General features: G+C 43.5%; 8 pseudogenes; all 8 read right to left on the bottom strand.

Annotated features, from left to right (window-relative positions):
• Nucleotides 1-12: 12 nt before the first annotated feature.
• Nucleotides 13-276, bottom strand: LOC130289466 (U2 spliceosomal RNA; annotated as a pseudogene).
• Nucleotides 277-1,740: 1,464 nt separating this feature from the next.
• Nucleotides 1,741-2,007, bottom strand: LOC130289515 (U2 spliceosomal RNA; annotated as a pseudogene).
• Nucleotides 2,008-3,460: 1,453 nt separating this feature from the next.
• On the bottom strand, nt 3,461-3,724 carry LOC130289302 (U2 spliceosomal RNA; annotated as a pseudogene).
• Nucleotides 3,725-5,198: 1,474 nt separating this feature from the next.
• On the bottom strand, nt 5,199-5,462 carry LOC130285656 (U2 spliceosomal RNA; annotated as a pseudogene).
• A 1,464-nt stretch (nt 5,463-6,926) lies between these two features.
• LOC130289803 (U2 spliceosomal RNA) lies at nt 6,927-7,190 on the bottom strand (annotated as a pseudogene).
• A 1,456-nt stretch (nt 7,191-8,646) lies between these two features.
• On the bottom strand, nt 8,647-8,910 carry LOC130285655 (U2 spliceosomal RNA; annotated as a pseudogene).
• Nucleotides 8,911-10,374: 1,464 nt separating this feature from the next.
• LOC130285654 (U2 spliceosomal RNA) lies at nt 10,375-10,638 on the bottom strand (annotated as a pseudogene).
• Nucleotides 10,639-12,103: 1,465 nt separating this feature from the next.
• On the bottom strand, nt 12,104-12,367 carry LOC130287679 (U2 spliceosomal RNA; annotated as a pseudogene).
• Nucleotides 12,368-13,458: the final 1,091 nt, after the last annotated feature.

Genomic DNA, 13,458 nt, shown 5'->3' with positions numbered 1-13,458 from the left:
AACACTGGAATGGGGTGAAGCACTGTTCACTACCCGAAGATACTGCCACATCGGGTCAATGCATAGGGCGACAGAAGCAAGCTTCCAAATCAGCTCCCTTTCTCAAAAATCCATTTAATTTATGGTCCCCAGATAGGGAACGTATGTATCAGTATGTGCTCACAAGTCACCCAAGTGCAAGTATTCACACAAAAAAAAACGTGCCTCAGGATGCGATCTGTCGCAAGATCCTTTCTTTTTTTACACTTGATCTAAGCCAAAAGGCCTAGAGGGGATAACCGGGAAAGGGGTGGACCCAACCATGTCCCCTTCATGAGCACTCACATTACTCATAGGAATGGAAGGAAGGCTGGCAGCCAACCAGCCTCCCATACACTTTCTGGGTGGGTGGCAGTCAGCCACCCATACATACATACAGCACAGGCTAAACCCACATCATCACTTAAAAAAAGGACAGGCGACCATTGCACTCTGATGGAGCATTTAGCAATGCAATCCATAGCCTGGCTTTTGCCTGAACCCCCATCACTCCTCCTCTTGCATATAAGACAATATTTCAGATCTGCATATGAAAACAACACGCCTACCTTTGTTGCACATAGCTGCCTGCCTGTCTCTAGTTACCCCACTGGCTGTAGCTGCGTCCCTTCCGACATGGAATAACACCAACTGTAACGATAAACTGAAAATTAACAGTATAAACCTGCATCATTTTGGACTCTGGTATTTGCTGAATCCGGGTGACCTGACAATCGATGGTGGTGCCGCTGGTGATTCTGGCCTTCTTGGAATCTGTTGGGCCTATGTGTTAGCTCACACATCACTTGGGTATCCATGGTAACTACCACAACATGGTCATCTGCAGTTTACATCTAGCCCGTGGCATTGAATGGCATTTTAAAAGTGCTAAGGGTCCTGGTGCAATAATCCTCCCATGAGGATCAGCCTCAACGGCTTTGTAGATTGCACTCATGTCAGCAACTCCATATACATTTTTTTTTCTTCATGCTTCTTTCTTCATCCTTTTTTCTTTCTGTCATTCAGACTTTCATTCATTCGATCTCTCTCACTCACTTGCTTTAACTCATTTGTTCTCACTCACTCACTCACTCACTCAATCACTCACTCACTCATTCACTCTCACTCACTCTCACTCTCTCACTCACTCGCTCACTAAGTCAGTCTCTCTCTCTCTCTCTCTTTTTCTTTTTATATATATTTTTTTCCGTCTTCTTCTTCTTCTTCTTCAGACCCTGTCATAGCCCTAATGCCTTTCCAATACCACCAGCAGATGGAGACACTCCATTGCAACATTGGTTGTGAGCAGCAGTTTCTAAAAACAAATGCCTCATGGCGGATTTCCCATCCATCAATGGATGGTAAATTTTGTTTTTATCATTCACTGACCACAGAAACCAATGCATGGTCAAGCAACAGCAATGACACACCCTTGTGTATAGGCATGAGACCCTCACGTCATTTAACAGGATTCAGCACCACCCACAAGACAGCTACCTGTCATGTCATGTCAAACCTGCACAGGTGTGCTAGATTATTATTATTTAGTTTTATTTTATTTTTTTACACCAATCAGTGTGCAAACATGGTCATTAAAACGCTAAATGAATAGACGTTCATAAACCAGTCAGTGCAACTCATCATTTTGGTCTCCAATTCTCAAACTCAAATTCTCACCCACGGAGGATTAAATGAGAATCTTTCTTGTTTAACACTGGAATGGGGTGGTGCACTGTTCTTTACCCGAAGATACTGCCACATCGGATCAATGCATAGGGCGACAGAAGCAAGCTTCCAAATCAGCTCCCTTTCTCAAAAATCCATTTAATTTATGGTCCCCAGATAGGGAACGTATGTATCAGTATGTGCTCACAAGTCACCCAAGTGCAAGTATTCACACAAAAAAAAAAACGTGCCTCAGGATGCGATCTGTCGCAAGATCCTTTCTTTTTTTTACACTTGATCTAAGCCAAAAGGCCTAGAGGGGATAACCGGGAAAGGGGTGGACCCAACCATGTCCCCTTCATGAGCACTCACATTACTCATAGGAATGGAAGGAAGGCTGGCAGCCAACCAGCCTTCCATACACTCTCTGGGTGGGTGGCAGTCAGCCACCCATACATACATACAGCACAGGCTAAACCCACATCATCACTTAAAAAAAAGGACAGGCGACCATTGCACTCTGATGGAGCATTTAGCAATGCAATTCATAGCCTGGCTTTTGCCTGAACCCCCATCACTCCTCCTCTTGCATATAAGACAATATTTCAGATCTGCATATGAAAACAACACGCCTACCTTTGTTGCACATAGCTGCCTGCCTGTCTCTAGTTACCCCACTGGCTGTAGCTGCGTCCCTTCCGACATGGAATAACACCAACTGTAACGATAAACTGAAAATTAACAGTATAAACCTGCATCATTTTGGACTCTGGTATTTGCTGAATCCGGGTGACCTGACAACCGATGGTGGTGCCGCTGGTGATTCTGGCCTTCTTGGAATCTGTTGGGCCTATGTGTTAGCTCACACATCACTTGGGTATCCATGGTAACTACCACAACATGGTCATCTGCAGTTTACATCTAGCCCTAGAAGTGGCATTGAATGGCATTTTAAAAGTGCTAAGGGTCCTGGTGCAATAATCCTTCCATGAGGATCAGCCTCAACGGCTTTGTAGATTGCACTCATGTCAGCAACTCCATATACATTTTTTTTTCTTCATGCTTCTTTCTTCATCCTTTTTTCTTTCTGTCATTCAGACTTTCATTCATTCGATCTCTCTCACTCACTTGCTTTAACTCATTTTTTCTCACTCACTCACTCACTCAATCACTCACTCACTCATTCACTCTCACTCACTCTCACTCGCTCACTAAGTCAGTCTCTCTCTCTTTCTTTTTCTTTTTATATATATTTTTTTCCGTCTTCTTCTTCTTCTTCTTCTTCAGACCCTGTCATAGCACTAATGCCTTTCCAATACCACCAGCAGATGGAGACACTCCATTGCAACATTGGTTGTGAGCAGCAGTTTCTAAAAACAAATGCCTCATGGCGGATTTCCCATCCATCAATGGATGGTAAATTTTGTTTTTATCATTCACTGACCACAGAAACCAATGCATGGTCAAGCAACAGCAATGACACGCCCTTGTGTATAGGCATGAGACCCTCACGTCATTTAACAGGATTCAGCACCACCCACAAGACAGCTACCTGTCATGTCATGTCAAACCTGCACAGGTGTGCTAGATAATTATTATTTAGTTTTATTTTATTTTTTTACACCAATCAGTGTGCAAACATGGTCATTAAAACGCTAAATGAATAGACGTTCATAAACCAGTCAGTGCAACTCATCATTTTGGTCTCCAATTCTCAAACTCAAATTCTCACCCACGGAGGATTAAATGAGAATCTTTCTTGTTTAACACTGGAATGGGGTGGTGCACTGTTCACTACCCGAAGATACTGCCACATCGGGTCAATGCATAGGACGACAGAAGCAAGCTTCCAAATCAGCTCCCTTTCTCAAAAATCCATTTAATTTATGGTCCCCAGATAGGGAACGTATGTATCAGTATGTGCTCACAAATCACCCAAGTGCAAGTATTCACACAAAAAAAAACGTGCCTCAGGATGCAATCTGTCGCAAGATCCTTTCTTTTTTTACACTTGATCTAAGCCAAAAGGCCTAGAGGGGATAACCGGGAAAGGGGTGGACCCAACCATGTCCCCTTCATGAGCACTCACATTACTCATAGGAATGGAAGGAAGGCTGGCAGCCAACCAGCCTCCCATACACTCTCTGGGTGGGTGGCAGTCAGCCACCCATACATACATACAGCACAGGCTAAACCCACATCATCACTTAAAAAAAAGGACAGGCGACCATTGCACTCTGATGGAGCATTTAGCAATGCAATCCATAGCCTGGCTTTTGCCTGAACCCCCATCACTCCTCCTCTTGCATATAAGACAATATTTCAGATCTGCATATGAAAACAACACGCCTACCTTTGTTGCACATAGCTGCCTGCCTGTCTCTAGTTACCCCACTGGCTGTAGCTGCGTCCCTTCCGACATGGAATAACACCAACTGTAACGATAAACTGAAAATTAACAGTATAAACCTGCATCATTTTGGACTCTGGTATTTGCTGAATCCGGGTGACCTGACAACCGATGGTGGTGCCGCTGGTGATTCTGGCCTTCTTGGAATCTGTTGGGCCTATGTGTTAGCTCACACATCACTTGGGTATCCATGGTAACTACCACAACATGGTCATCTGCAGTTTACATCTAGCCCTAGAAGTGGCATTGAATGGCATTTTAAAAGTGCTAAGGGTCCTGGTGCAATAATCCTCCCATGAGGATCAGCCTCAACGGCTTTGTAGATTGCACTCATGTCAGCAACTCCATATACATTTTTTTTTCTTCATGCTTCTTTCTTCATCCTTTTTTCTTTCTGTCATTCAGACTTTCATTCATTCGATCTCTCTCACTCACTTGCTTTAACTCATTTGTTCTCACTCACTCACTCACTCACTCAATCACTCACTCACTCATTCACTCTCACTCACTCTCACTCTCTCACTCACTCGCTCACTAAGTCAGTCTCTCTCTCTCTCTATTTTTCTTTTTATATATATTTTTTTCCGTCTTCTTCTTCTTCTTCTTCTTCTTCAGACCCTGTCATAGCACTAATGCCTTTCCAATACCACCAGCAGATGGAGACACTCCATTGCAACATTGGTTGTGAGCAGCAGTTTCTAAAAACAAATGCCTCATGGCGGATTTCCCATCCATCAATGGATGGTAAATTTTGTTTTTATCATTCACTGACCACAGAAACCAATGCATGGTCAAGCAACAGCAATGACACACCCTTGTGTATAGGCATGAGACCCTCATGTCATTTAACAGGATTCAGCACCACCCACAAGACAGCTACCTGTCATGTCATGTCAAACCTGCACAGGTGTGCTAGATTATTATTATTTAGTTTTATTTTATTTTTTTACACCAATCAGTGTGCAAACATGGTCATTAAAACGCTAAATGAATAGACGTTCATAAACCAGTCAGTGCAACTCATCATTTTGGTCTCCAATTCTCAAACTCAAATTCTCACCCACGGAGGATTAAATGAGAATCTTTCTTGTTTAACACTGGAATGGGGTGGTGCACTGTTCACTACCCGAAGATACTGCCACATCGGGTCAATGCATAGGGCGACAGAAGCAAGCTTCCAAATCAGCTCCCTTTCTCAAAAATCCATTTAATTTATGGTCCCCAGATAGGGAACGTATGTATCAGTATGTGCTCACAAGTCACCCAAGTGCAAGTATTCACACAAAAAAAAACGTGCCTCAGGATGCGATCTGTCGCAAGATCCTTTCTTTTTTTACACTTGATCTAAGCCAAAAGGCCTAGAGGGGATAACCGGGAAAGGGGTGGACCCAACCATGTCCCCTTCATGAGCACTCACATTACTCATAGGAATGGAAGGAAGGCTGGCAGCCAACCAGCCTCCCATACACTTTCTGGGTGGGTGGCAGTCAGCCACCCATACATACATACAGCACAGGCTAAACCCACATCATCACTTAAAAAAAGGACAGGCGACCATTGCACTCTGATGGAGCATTTAGCAATGCAATCCATAGCCTGGCTTTTGCCTGAACCCCCATCACTCCTCCTCTTGCATATAAGACAATATTTCAGATCTGCATATGAAAACAACACGCCTACCTTTGTTGCACATAGCTGCCTGCCTGTCTCTAGTTACCCCACTGGCTGTAGCTGCGTCCCTTCCGACATGGAATAACACCAACTGTAACGATAAACTGAAAATTAACAGTATAAACCTGCATCATTTTGGACTCTGGTATTTGCTGAATCCGGGTGACCTGACAATCGATGGTGGTGCCGCTGGTGATTCTGGCCTTCTTGGAATCTGTTGGGCCTATGTGTTAGCTCACACATCACTTGGGTATCCATGGTAACTACCACAACATGGTCATCTGCAGTTTACATCTAGCCCGTGGCATTGAATGGCATTTTAAAAGTGCTAAGGGTCCTGGTGCAATAATCCTCCCATGAGGATCAGCCTCAACGGCTTTGTAGATTGCACTCATGTCAGCAACTCCATATACATTTTTTTTTCTTCATGCTTCTTTCTTCATCCTTTTTTCTTTCTGTCATTCAGACTTTCATTCATTCGATCTCTCTCACTCACTTGCTTTAACTCATTTGTTCTCACTCACTCACTCACTCACTCAATCACTCACTCACTCATTCACTCTCACTCACTCTCACTCTCTCACTCACTCGCTCACTAAGTCAGTCTCTCTCTCTCTCTCTCTTTTTCTTTTTATATATATTTTTTTCCGTCTTCTTCTTCTTCTTCTTCAGACCCTGTCATAGCACTAATGCCTTTCCAATACCACCAGCAGATGGAGACACTCCATTGCAACATTGGTTGTGAGCAGCAGTTTCTAAAAACAAATGCCTCATGGCGGATTTCCCATCCATCAATGGATGGTAAATTTTGTTTTTATCATTCACTGACCACAGAAACCAATGCATGGTCAAGCAACAGCAATGACACACCCTTGTGTATAGGCATGAGACCCTCATGTCATTTAACAGGATTCAGCACCACCCACAAGACAGCTACCTGTCATGTCATGTCAAACCTGCACAGGTGTGCTAGATTATTATTATTTAGTTTTATTTTATTTTTTTACACCAATCAGTGTGCAAACATGGTCATTAAAACGCTAAATGAATAGACGTTCATAAACCAGTCAGTGCAACTCATCATTTTGGTCTCCAATTCTCAAACTCAAATTCTCACCCACGGAGGATTAAATGAGAATCTTTCTTGTTTAACACTGGAATGGGGTGGTGCACTGTTCACTACCCGAAGATACTGCCACATCGGGTCAATGCATAGGGCGACAGAAGCAAGCTTCCAAATCAGCTCCCTTTCTCAAAAATCCATTTAATTTATGGTCCCCAGATAGGGAACGTATGTATCAGTATGTGCTCACAAGTCACCCAAGTGCAAGTATTGACACAAAAAAAAACGTGCCTCAGGATGCGATCTGTCGCAAGATCCTTTCTTTTTTTACACTTGATCTAAGCCAAAAGGCCTAGAGGGGATAACCGGGAAAGGGGTGGACCCAACCATGTCCCCTTCATGAGCACTCACATTACTCATAGGAATGGAAGGAAGGCTGGCAGCCAACCAGCCTCCCATACACTTTCTGGGTGGGTGGCAGTCAGCCACCCATACATACATACAGCACAGGCTAAACCCACATCATCACTTAAAAAAAGGACAGGCGACCATTGCACTCTGATGGAGCATTTAGCAATGCAATCCATAGCCTGGCTTTTGCCTGAACCCCCATCACTCCTCCTCTTGCATATAAGACAATATTTCAGATCTGCATATGAAAACAACACGCCTACCTTTGTTGCACATAGCTGCCTGCCTGTCTCTAGTTACCCCACTGGCTGTAGCTGCGTCCCTTCCGACATGGAATAACACCAACTGTAACGATAAACTGAAAATTAACAGTATAAACCTGCATCATTTTGGACTCTGGTATTTGCTGAATCCGGGTGACCTGACAATCGATGGTGGTGCCGCTGGTGATTCTGGCCTTCTTGGAATCTGTTGGGCCTATGTGTTAGCTCACACATCACTTGGGTATCCATGGTAACTACCACAACATGGTCATCTGCAGTTTACATCTAGCCCGTGGCATTGAATGGCATTTTAAAAGTGCTAAGGGTCCTGGTGCAATAATCCTCCCATGAGGATCAGCCTCAACGGCTTTGTAGATTGCACTCATGTCAGCAACTCCATATACATTTTTTTTTCTTCATGCTTCTTTCTTCATCCTTTTTTCTTTCTGTCATTCAGACTTTCATTCATTCGATCTCTCTCACTCACTTGCTTTAACTCATTTGTTCTCACTCACTCACTCACTCAATCACTCACTCATTCACTCTCACTCACTCTCACTCTCTCACTCACTCGCTCACTAAGTCAGTCTCTCTCTCTCTCTCTCTTTTTCTTTTTATATATATTTTTTTCCGTCTTCTTCTTCTTCTTCTTCAGACCCTGTCATAGCACTAATGCCTTTCCAATACCACCAGCAGATGGAGACACTCCATTGCAACATTGGTTGTGAGCAGCAGTTTCTAAAAACAAATGCCTCATGGCGGATTTCCCATCCATCAATGGATGGTAAATTTTGTTTTTATCATTCACTGACCACAGAAACCAATGCATGGTCAAGCAACAGCAATGACACACCCTTGTGTATAGGCATGAGACCCTCATGTCATTTAACAGGATTCAGCACCACCCACAAGACAGCTACCTGTCATGTCATGTCAAACCTGCACAGGTGTGCTAGATTATTATTATTTAGTTTTATTTTATTTTTTTACACCAATCAGTGTGCAAACATGGTCATTAAAACGCTAAATGAATAGACGTTCATAAACCAGTCAGTGCAACTCATCATTTTGGTCTCCAATTCTCAAACTCAAATTCTCACCCACGGAGGATTAAATGAGAATCTTTCTTGTTTAACACTGGAATGGGGTGGTGCACTGTTCACTACCCGAAGATACTGCCACATCGGGTCAATGCATAGGGCGACAGAAGCAAGCTTCCAAATCAGCTCCCTTTCTCAAAAATCCATTTAATTTATGGTCCCCAGATAGGGAACGTATGTATCAGTATGTGCTCACAAGTCACCCAAGTGCAAGTATTCACACAAAAAAAAACGTGCCTCAGGATGCGATCTGTCGCAAGATCCTTTCTTTTTTTACACTTGATCTAAGCCAAAAGGCCTAGAGGGGATAACCGGGAAAGGGGTGGACCCAACCATGTCCCCTTCATGAGCACTCACATTACTCATAGGAATGGAAGGAAGGCTGGCAGCCAACCAGCCTCCCATACACTTTCTGGGTGGGTGGCAGTCAGCCACCCATACATACATACAGCACAGGCTAAACCCACATCATCACTTAAAAAAAGGACAGGCGACCATTGCACTCTGATGGAGCATTTAGCAATGCAATCCATAGCCTGGCTTTTGCCTGAACCCCCATCACTCCTCCTCTTGCATATAAGACAATATTTCAGATCTGCATATGAAAACAACACGCCTACCTTTGTTGCACATAGCTGCCTGCCTGTCTCTAGTTACCCCACTGGCTGTAGCTGCGTCCCTTCCGACATGGAATAACACCAACTGTAACGATAAACTGAAAATTAACAGTATAAACCTGCATCATTTTGGACTCTGGTATTTGCTGAATCCGGGTGACCTGACAATCGATGGTGGTGCCGCTGGTGATTCTGGCCTTCTTGGAATCCGTTGGGCCTATGTGTTAGCTTACACATCACTTGGGTATCCATGGTAACTACCACAACATGGTCATCTGCAGTTTACATCTAGCCCGTGGCATTGAATGGCATTTTAAAAGTGCTAAGGGTCCTGGTGCAATAATCCTCCCATGAGGATCAGCCTCAACGGCTTTGTAGATTGCACTCATGTCAGCAACTCCATATACATTTTTTTTTCTTCATGCTTCTTTCTTCATCCTTTTTTCTTTCTGTCATTCAGACTTTCATTCATTCGATCTCTCTCACTCACTTGCTTTAACTCATTTGTTCTCACTCACTCACTCACTCACTCAATCACTCACTCACTCATTCACTCTCACTCACTCTCACTCTCTCACTCACTCGCTCACTAAGTCAGTCTCTCTCTCTCTCTCTCTTTTTCTTTTTATATATATTTTTTTCCGTCTTCTTCTTCTTCTTCTTCAGACCCTGTCATAGCACTAATGCCTTTCCAATACCACCAGCAGATGGAGACACTCCATTGCAACATTGGTTGTGAGCAGCAGTTTCTAAAAACAAATGCCTCATGGCGGATTTCCCATCCATCAATGGATGGTAAATTTTGTTTTTATCATTCACTGACCACAGAAACCAATGCATGGTCAAGCAACAGCAATGACACACCCTTGTGTATAGGCATGAGACCCTCATGTCATTTAACAGGATTCAGCACCACCCACAAGACAGCTACCTGTCATGTCATGTCAAACCTGCACAGGTGTGCTAGATTATTATTATTTAGTTTTATTTTATTTTTTTACACCAATCAGTGTGCAAACATGGTCATTAAAACGCTAAATGAATAGACGTTCATAAACCAGTCAGTGCAACTCATCATTTTGGTCTCCAATTCTCAAACTCAAATTCTCACCCACGGAGGATTAAATGAGAATCTTTCTTGTTTAACACTGGAATGGGGTGGTGCACTGTTCACTACCCGAAGATACTGCCACATCGGGTCAATGCATAGGGCGACAGAAGCAAGCTTCCAAATCAGCTCCCTTTCTCAAAAATCCATTTAATTTATGGTCCCCAGATAGGGAACGTATGTATCAGTATGTGCTCACAAGTCACCCAAGTGCAAGTATTCACACAAAAAAAAACGTGCCTCAGGATGCGATCTGTCGCAAGATCCTTTCTTTTTTTACACTTGATCTAAGCCAAAAGGCCTAGAGGGGATAACCGGGAAAGGGGTGGACCCAACCATGTCCCCTTCATGAGCACTCACATTACTCATAGGAATGGAAGGAAGGCTGGCAGCCAACCAGCCTCCCATACACTTTCTGGGTGGGTGGCAGTCAGCCACCCATACATACATACAGCACAGGCTAAACCCACATCATCACTTAAAAAAAGGACAGGCGACCATTGCACTCTGATGGAGCATTTAGCAATGCAATCCATAGCCTGGCTTTTGCCTGAACCCCCATCACTCCTCCTCTTGCATATAAGACAATATTTCAGATCTGCATATGAAAACAACACGCCTACCTTTGTTGCACATAGCTGCCTGCCTGTCTCTAGTTACCCCACTGGCTGTAGCTGCGTCCCTTCCGACATGGAATAACACCAACTGTAACGATAAACTGAAAATTAACAGTATAAACCTGCATCATTTTGGACTCTGGTATTTGCTGAATCCGGGTGACCTGACAATCGATGGTGGTGCCGCTGGTGATTCTGGCCTTCTTGGAATCTGTTGGGCCTATGTGTTAGCTCACACATCACTTGGGTATCCATGGTAACTACCACAACATGGTCATCTGCAGTTTACATCTAGCCCGTGGCATTGAATGGCATTTTAAAAGTGCTAAGGGTCCTGGTGCAATAATCCTCCCATGAGGATCAGCCTCAACGGCTTTGTAGATTGCACTCATGTCAGCAACTCCATATACATTTTTTTTTCTTCATGCTTCTTTCTTCATCCTTTTTTCTTTCTGTCATTCAGACTTTCATTCATTCGATCTCTCTCACTCACTTGCTTTAACTCATTTGTTCTCACTCACTCACTCACTCACTCACTCAATCACTCACTCACTCATTCACTCTCACTCACTCTCACTCTCTCACTCACTCGCTCACTAAGTCAGTCTCTCTCTCTCTCTCTCTTTTTCTTTTTATATATATTTTTTTCCGTCTTCTTCTTCTTCTTCAGACCCTGTCATAGCACTAATGCCTTTCCAATACCACCAGCAGATGGAGACACTCCATTGCAACATTGGTTGTGAGCAGCAGTTTCTAAAAACAAATGCCTCATGGCGGATTTCCCATCCATCAATGGATGGTAAATTTTGTTTTTATCATTCACTGACCACAGAAACCAATGCATGGTCAAGCAACAGCAATGACACGCCCTTGTGTATAGGCATGAGACCCTCATGTCATTTAACAGGATTCAGCACCACCCACAAGACAGCTACCTGTCATGTCATGTCAAACCTGCACAGGTGTGCTAGATTATTATTATTTAGTTTTATTTTATTTTTTTACACCAATCAGTGTGCAAACATGGTCATTAAAACGCTAAATGAATAGACGTTCATAAACCAGTCAGTGCAACTCATCATTTTGGTCTCCAATTCTCAAACTCAAATTCTCACCCACGGAGGATTAAATGAGAATCTTTCTTGTTTAACACTGGAATGGGGTGGTGCACTGTTCACTACCCGAAGATACTGCCACATCGGGTCAATGCATAGGGCGACAGAAGCAAGCTTCCAAATCAGCTCCCTTTCTCAAAAATCCATTTAATTTATGGTCCCCAGATAGGGAACGTATGTATCAGTATGTGCTCACAAGTCACCCAAGTGCAAGTATTCACACAAAAAAAGACGTGCCTCAGGATGCGATCTGTCGCAAGATCCTTTCTTTTTTTACACTTGATCTAAGCCAAAAGGCCTAGAGGGGATAACCGGGAAAGGGGTGGACCCAACCATGTCCCCTTCATGAGCACTCACATTACTCATAGGAATGGAAGGAAGGCTGGCAGCCAACCAGCCTCCCATACACTTTCTGGGTGGGTGGCAGTCAGCCACCCATACATACATACAGCACAGGCTAAACCCACATCATCACTTAAAAAAAGGACAGGCGACCATTGCACTCTGATGGAGCATTTAGCAATGCAATCCATAGCCTGGCTTTTGCCTGAACCCCCATCACTCCTCCTCTTGCATATAAGACAATATTTCAGATCTGCATATGAAAACAACACGCCTACCTTTGTTGCACATAGCTGCCTGCCTGTCTCTAGTTACCCCACTGGCTGTAGCTGCGTCCCTTCCGACATGGAATAACACTAACTGTAACGATAAACTGAAAATTAACAGTATAAACCTGCATCATTTTGGACTCTGGTATTTGCTGAATCCGGGTGACCTGACAATCGATGGTGGTGCCGCTGGTGATTCTGGCCTTCTTGGAATCTGTTGGGCCTATGTGTTAGCTCACACATCACTTGGGTATCCATGGTAACTACCACAACATGGTCATCTGCAGTTTACATCTAGCCCGTGGCATTGAATGGCATTTTAAAAGTGCTAAGGGTCCTGGTGCAATAATCCTCCCATGAGGATCGGCCTCAACGGCTTTGTAGATTGCACTCATGTCAGCAACTCCATATACATTTTTTTTTCTTCATGCTTCTTTCTTCATCCTTTTTTCTTTCTGTCATTCAGACTTTCATTCATTCGATCTCTCTCACTCACTTGCTTTAACTCATTTGTTCTCACTCACTCACTCACTCACTCACTCAATCACTCACTCACTCATTCACTCTCACTCACTCTCACTCTCTCACTCACTCGCTCACTAAGTCAGTCTCTCTCTCTCTCTCTCTTTTTCTTTTTATATATATTTTTTTCCATCTTCTTCTTCTTCTTCTTCAGACCCTGTCATAGCACTAATGCCTTTCCAATACCACCAGCAGATGGAGACACTCCATTGCAACATTGGTTGTGAGCAGCAGTTTCTAAAAACAAATGCCTCATGGCGGATTTCC

This window comes from Hyla sarda, chromosome 8, assembly GCF_029499605.1.
Source record: "Hyla sarda isolate aHylSar1 chromosome 8, aHylSar1.hap1, whole genome shotgun sequence".
Lineage (NCBI taxonomy): Eukaryota > Metazoa > Chordata > Amphibia > Anura > Hylidae > Hyla > Hyla sarda.
This window is presented reverse-complemented; position numbering and strand designations above follow the sequence as displayed.